Source organism: Microcaecilia unicolor, chromosome 6, assembly GCF_901765095.1.
Source record: "Microcaecilia unicolor chromosome 6, aMicUni1.1, whole genome shotgun sequence".
NCBI lineage: Eukaryota > Metazoa > Chordata > Amphibia > Gymnophiona > Siphonopidae > Microcaecilia > Microcaecilia unicolor.
The window spans coordinates 61962774-61970210 of NC_044036.1; the positions used below are offsets into that span (position 1 = coordinate 61962774).

The window sequence follows — 7437 nt, forward strand, 5'->3', positions numbered from 1 at the left end:
TGGTGCTGCAACCCAATCTCTGCTAAGCTTCTGAGGATTCATTTCTACTGAACAGGATTCCTTTATGTTTATCCCATGCATTTTTGAATTCCGTTACCGTTTTCATCTCCACCACCTCCCTCAGGAGGGCATTCCAAGTATCCACCACTCTCTCCGTGAAAAAAACAACTTCCTGACATTTTTCTTGAGTCTGCCCCCCTTCAACCTCATTTCATGTCCTCTAGTTCTACCACCTTCCCATCTCCGGAAAAGGTTTGTTTGTAGATTAATACCTGAGCACATCTGACAAGGCTCCCCTGAACTAGATATTTTCCTAGTTTGCCAATCTACCCTACCTATAACTGCTGATGTACTTTGTACTTGAATTATTCAGTCAGTTCAGTTTTACAGCAGAAAAAAAGAAAATGAAATCTGAATATGTTCCATCTTTGCTTACACCCTATGTTGTTTATTAAAATATTCTCTTACATATTGTGTTGACACTAAGTAGTATACTATGCCATACTCTGTATTTGAATATTTTTACTGCTGTAATTGTTTATGCTTATGTTTGATTTATTCTTACTGTACACCGCCTTGAGTGAATTCTTTCAAAAAGGTGGTAAATAAATGCTAATAAATAAAGTGGAGCACACATCACAACCAAGAAATTTGTAGTGTGTGTGTGTCTGCATATTTATTTAGGGGTGGGGCTGTTTGCAGGGCTTGGGAGAGGAACAGGTAGTTTGAAAATCCTTATTTGCAAAGGATTCACGGTATGTTAACTTTCTATGCTACAGATGGGAATCTGAACCTCTCCTATAGGGATGTTTTGGACCTTTAAAAAAAAGAAAAAGGAGAGGGCTTACTTCTCTGGAACCAATGACCCATTTTAACTGTCTTTTTACTGCCCCCCCTCTCCCCACCACATCCCAAGTTCTATCCTATTCTGTTACATTTGAGTTCCCCACCCAGCATTCAGCCAGCAAAGGTTGCCAAGTCATCATGTGGAGTAAAAAGGGAGGGGGGGGGGGAGGAAAAAAAGTGGCTTATCCTACACAGAGCCCATGATGAGCTTCAGCTCAGTTTAAATATTCACTGTGTAACATCTACAATTAAACAATTGTCAGACATTCCCTTTTAAGCAACATTAGCATGGATCTATTCTATTGTCGGTAAACATTAATGATGAGCCATGGACAAATCTCTCATTACTAAATATTAATCAATATAAACCTTCAAGGGACAAGGTCCCATTAAATGACCCTTGGAGAATGCTCATTCAGTACTATAAATCCAAAAGATATTAGAGAAGAGTGAAGCGAAGCACATCCTTTGCTACTGAGTAAAATATAAGCTATGCATTATCATTCTTGTCACAGCTGTTTTAAATGACAGGCAGTCTGAAATCTGGTACCTGGAGGGAGGAAGGAAGAAAAAGGAAACAAAAGCAGCAAAACATAAATAAAAATTCCTTGCCTAAAATGTTTTCAAAAGGTACCCAGTTTTATGTACATTTTTTTAATCCCTGCTTATAGAAATGCAAAATGCTATAGTAGGCCATTAGTGTTTCAGTAATCTCTACTACTGTCTGAACACAATACAAAATGAAGATCAATGAGCTGGTTTCCCAGGAGACTGACAGCTCAAGTTATAAAAATAAAGCAGGTTTCTAGGGTTCACTTTACAGTATTTCCACCCCAGATGGCAGCTGACATAACTAAAAGTGCTTCAGTAACTGATTTTAAAATTTTAGAACTCTTTCTATTAAAAGAACTGCTCATAACTGTGGAAGGACATCTCTCTTCTAGTTCTCCTTAAGCAACCTCCAGGTGTCAGAGCTTCATAACATAATAGTGCACACAAACACTACAAAGGACTAGTCTAGACAGCTCTGCCCCATAAAGACAACAAAGGTGAAACCTTTGGTGCACAGGCTGTAAAAACTGTTGTGCTCACCCTTGATACAGCACTGCATACACTTACAGTGGAGCATTTCAGTCTAAGCTGCTGCTCTAACTAGGAGAGTATTTACCTAAGAATATCTGCACTGTTTAGAGTGGCCTATGCTTCACATGCTGATGCAACCCTCCCCCTTTCCATCCTTTGGGGATTGGGGGAGGGGGAGGGAATGTAAAGCTGAAGACCCTGCACATAGGGGCTCTAGCCATGTAAACTCTGATCAGTCTGTAACAGATGGTGAATGCCACTTTCCAGGGGTCTGCTGTTCCCAAGCAGCTTTTCTTACCATTTGTTACTATGGCAGGTGTCCAAGGTAACTAAGGCCCACAGAACTGAAACTTAGCATTAAGTGTTATTTTCAGAAGACAGAAAAATCTATGATTTTTGTAAACCCTGCAGCTTCATCCTATTCTTTTATGTTTTCAATGTAGTCACCTAGTTGGAGCTCAGTACTACCAGTCTTAATGACAGCTGAACATGACCCCCCCCCCCCCCCCCCCCCCCCACCACCACACAGTGTTTAAGTCCTTTTACTGGTGTACATTTGTAGTAAAAAAAAAAAAATTCTCATAGATACATCTACGGCCTGTCTAAGAAGTAGATCCCACATGTGCACCCACCATCAACAGGTAACATCTTTCTTCTAGTTCTCCTTAAGCAGCCTCCAGGTGTCAGAGCTTCATAACATAATAGTGCACATAAACACTACAGGACTCTTGACAGCTCTGCCCCATAAAGACAACAAAGGTGAAAGGTGAGCCCACCTGGGACAAAGAAATATCCAGTGTACCTGAATGTAACTCACCTTGAGCTACTACTGAAAAAGGTGTGAGCAAAATCCAAATAAAATAAATAAATAGGGGGGAGGGGGGAAGAATGGAATCAAGCTGTAAATACTGCTTCTGACCCTTACCCTATTTCAGTTTTTTTTTGACCAGGAATCAGATCCAAGTGTCAAGCCCTTGTCTAAATACACAGCACTTCCAGACATTATTTGTTCAATTAGTCCTATGAAAATACCAAATTAGAAGAGAAGGGCCAAGATGGCGGATGAACAGGACATCTGGTCATAAGCTCCAGGGTGTTTCTGTTTTTGCTTACCTGTCTTTTCTTTCCCGATTCTTGATGGGGAAAAGGAAGGTGGAGACACAGGGAATTCCTCCCATCCCCGGTGTGGCTTTGACAACAGGTCAGACCACACTGGATAGGTTTGGATTCCGACCAGAGGGAGAATCTGACATTTTAGCAGGGTCCACAGCAGTAGCGAGAAGGAAGCCTTATCGAGCCCTCTGCAGAAGATGCCCCCGAGACCCGGAAGCACTTCGAGCAGTATGAGTATTCCGGATAGGGGAGAGCGGTTTCTTCTCAGGAGGTGAGGAAACCCTGCCTGTAACCTCCTGTCACTTCAAGTGTGCAACTCAGATTAGTGGCTGCATTGGGGACTGGAGTAAATGGTGCAGCGTTGTGTCAAGGCAAGTTGGTAAGACAGGCCATTGTGACTCTTGGGTCTTTGTGGGATGCAATTCAAGGTGTGCAATTTTCTCTTTTGCTGTTACCTTCCAAGTCTAATTTGGATACCAAATCTTTGCAAGAACAATTTGACTCTAGCTCTGGAACAGCTGCAACTACCTCAGCTGAGGAATCTGTTAAAGATGTACAGGAATTTTGATCAGCAACTATAAAAGAGAGAGAGATTTGCCCAAAGGGTGGAATGACTGGAAAATCAGATCAGAAGAATAACTTAAGGTTCCTAAACTTTTCAAAATCTCCTGATGCCAGCAGCAGAAATGCTTAAGAAATATTTCCAGAAGTGCTTAATATTTCAGAGGGTATACTTCTTTGGGCACAATGTTACAGGAATTAAAAGAGAATTAAAAATGAGGAAGAGCCAACTGGATCCCAACAAGTTATAAACCTTACTGACTTTCTAGAAAGCTCCCCGGAAACTGTGACTGAACCTTGACCCTCACTAAGACGTTTGCCCTAGAACTTGATAGAGATAATATTCTTTGTTTATATTTTTGGTTTATAAATAATCTGTTTATGACTTCAAAAATTTAAATTCCTCCTGACTTTTCAAGTGAAACACTAAAGAGGTGCAGGGAATTCCTTGTGCTTAAGCCCAGGGTTTTGGCCCTGGGGGCTTCATTTCTCTTAAAATTTCCCTGTAGAATTTTAATAAGTTTGCATGGTTCTACTTCTACTTACTTCTTTTTAGACCCTAAACAGATATTGAATGTTGTAGTTGGTCGAGAGGGAACTATTGCAACTACCTCAAATTCCCCTACTTAATCCACTGTAACGCTGGCTGCTACTACTACTACTTATTTAATTTCTATAATGCTACAGGACGTACACAGCGCTGTTAGTTTCTCCTTCCAATGTATTGATTTACTCTAAGAATTTTCTTGTAATATTTTCTTTTCTTGGCCTATGTGATCTGAAAAAGGCAGTATTTTTCTTTAACGATAATGGGGAGTTTTTCTCTTTTTTTTGTTTTATGGCTGTATTTCCTGACATGTTGTAGTAAGCATGGTAATTGTATAATTTCACTTAAATAAAAAGAAAAAAATTGACAAAACATCAATTTCCTCCACTTCTTCTTGCCTTTTACCTTTAGCTACATCACAGAACCAGCTAAAAAAAAAAAAGGGGGGGGGGGGGAGTATGTGGAACTGAAAATTCCTCATAAACCTGAGCTTTAATGACATCACCCCGGGCACTGTCTAAATTAAAACTTACCGAGATATTCGCGTTTAGGATTAAAAGGGAAGCTACCGGTCCAGACCCCAAAGTGATACTATATGTTTTACAGGTGAAACAAAAATCTTGGTCCTATGCTGCCTCCAATATGGCTTAAACTATAAGAAACGTACAAGCCAACTACTACTACTACTTATTTCTATAGCACTACAAGGCATACGCAGCGCTGTACACCATACACACAAAAAAAGACAGTCCCTGCTCAAAGAGCTTACGATCTAGAAGACTGGAGTTCACCTAAATAACACATTTTGCACACCAGAACCCGCGCATAATTTTCCGGCAAGAAAAAAAAGACGGGCTCGGCTTATTTTTAATACAGATTATCCTTAGCGTGCGTAGCCGTTTTTAATATTAAATCCGAAAAAACCGCCAGCCCAAGGATAATGGAAGACTAACAGAGCCAAATGAGCCGACAGCACTGTAACAGGTGGGCGGAAGAGAGTCGGACAGGTAGGCTTTTCCCACGCGGACAGGGCCTCATTCTGCAAAACATAAGGAATCCCAAGCGTCGCACCGCGTTCACATACAGAACATCCCTCTCTTGAAAGACATTCAAGGACCCGGGACACCCTTCCCACCTCTCTCCCTCCTCCACTTCCCTACTTCACTCGCGGTGCGGCATCTGTCTGCCTCGTTCTCACTCCCCCGCATCCTACCTTCAAACTTGTTTTCAAGGATGGCGGAGGCGGCAGCAGCACCACCAGCAATTCATACAGGTTGCCTAGGACCGGCCCCGAAGCTTTCCTTCTCTGGTGTCCCGCCCCCTCTGACGCGACTCACTGTTTCAGGCAGGGTGGGACGCGGCAGAGGGAAAGAAGTTACGTCAGAGGGGGCGGGGCGCTGGAGAAGGAAAGCCTAGGCAACAACCTGTATGAATTGCCGGGCGGCGACTTCGAACACAAGTTTCAAGGGGGGGGGGGGCTCGGACTCGGAGAGAAGCTGCACTGATTGAAGGGGAAGGAGGAGAGGGGTGGAAGTGTCGGTCGGGTGTTACTTGTTGAGCGTCTACTTGTCTCTCACCGCCTTTGGAAGCGTTGATATCTCCATGTTGCGGTTGTCCGGGAACTGCCCGGAGGAAGGACACAGGACCTGCCCCTGGTAATCCCTAAGGAGAGAGCCAGAGCAGGAGTTTGCTATAGGCTTCGTGTGTCAAGTAAACGGCATCACGAGCCTGCGAAGCGTCTCCTACGCTCCTGCATTGCACTCAGGTTTACCCGTGCATGCATTGCCTTATACATGTGCTGTACGTTCCCACACATACTGCCTTTGAGTCTAGAAATATAAAACCTTTCAATTCGTTGTAGCTTTATTTTACTGTTGTAACTTCGAGGAAGAATTTTGTCTCAACCACTTTGAATATAATTTTACAAAACATTTTTTGTATGTGAAACATGTGCCTACATGTGAACGTGGCTTTTATAAAATTCTATAGATGTGTATCGGTGGCATAGCCAGGAAATTTGGGTGGGGCCTCTGAGGCCAAAGTGGATGGGCACAAAATGTTCTCTCAGTCACCACTCTCCACCCCTCCTCCTGGTGCCTCCCATCTCAAAGTATAAATATGTTACCTGGAGAAAATCCCCAAACTGAAGACCTCTGAAGGCAACCAGAACTCACTCTTACCAGGCTAGGTGTAACCATCAGACAGTCACCAATGTCAGCACCCTGCACATGCTCAGTTGGCATCAGCAACTCAGGCACACTGCAGCTAACTACCAAGCTTGGTAGAAGGGAGTTTTGGCCATCTTGGAAGTCCACAGCTGGCAGAGCTTGGGAATCCTCTCCAGCTACAGCAAGTATCAGGACTGGTGTCAGACATGCTGAGACCCAGGTAAAAACAGTTCCCTCTCCTCCCTGTCCCCCATTCTGCCCACCTACCATTATTACCACACATGCACAGTGTCTCACCAAATACAGAACAAGAGATCACAAATTAGAAAAAAATATTTAGGCAAAAATTGAACGGGAAATGCCTTTGTGGCATGTACTGCAATATTGGAGAAATAAAAATAGAAATGCATTTCCTTTCTAGTGAACACAATATAAAGACATTTGCTATTCACGTTTCCTAAAGCTAACATATTCTTTTTAATAAATTCAAAACAAAATACTTTTTTGTACCTGTTTATCTGGACATTTTATTTTTCCATCATGTTGGACCTAGTTTCTCTTTTCTGCTTCCTGTCTTCTGTTAATTCTTTCAGTGACTGCTGCCCATTTGACTTTTTTCCTCCTCAAAACACCTGCCTCTGAAATATTGTTCTTTCCCTTTTAGCTTTTTCCTTCCTTTTTTTTTCCTTTCTGTCCTCTCCAATTTCACTGGTCTATTTTTACAGAGCGACACTATCAATTAGTGTGCACTGAATGTGAAGAAGCCAATGGGAATTGAATGGGCTTCTTCACATTTTGCACTCCGCTAATTGGTAGCACTGCTTTGTAAAAGGAGGCCATTGTCTTTCACACCCTTCTCCTTTTTATTTTCATCTATCAGCTTTCCATCTCCTCTCAACTGTTAGCTTTTCCATTTCACATTTCACTCCTTCCCTTTCTTCCTATTCCCTTCTGTCTTTCTTCTACTCCCCTTTACCATATTTATACTCGCTATCCTCCTCCCATTCATCTCCTTGCCACCTTCCCAATTCTCACAAATGGTTCCCAGCGTCCCCACCATCTGCTCCCTCACTCTCATAGCCTAACGTTTCTCTGACCATTCCACTTCACCCCCCCCTC

The 7437-nt window shown here is 42.5% G+C and overlaps 1 protein-coding gene across 6 annotated transcripts in view; it reads right to left on the minus strand.

The window, feature by feature from the left end:
• SSX2IP (SSX family member 2 interacting protein) overlaps positions 1 to 6384 on the minus strand; it is a 49143-nt gene extending 42759 nt beyond the window's left edge. For 5 of the 6 annotated variants that reach the window (XM_030205776.1, XM_030205774.1, XM_030205777.1 and 2 more), the window contains exon 1: positions 5364 to 5465. The gene's annotated coding sequence lies outside the window, so the exon portion shown is untranslated. Of the gene's footprint in view, positions 1 to 5363; positions 5466 to 6330 lie in introns of those variants that run through there. The other variant, XM_030205773.1, reaches the window with a different exon arrangement.
• Positions 6385 to 7437: the final 1053 nt, after the last annotated feature.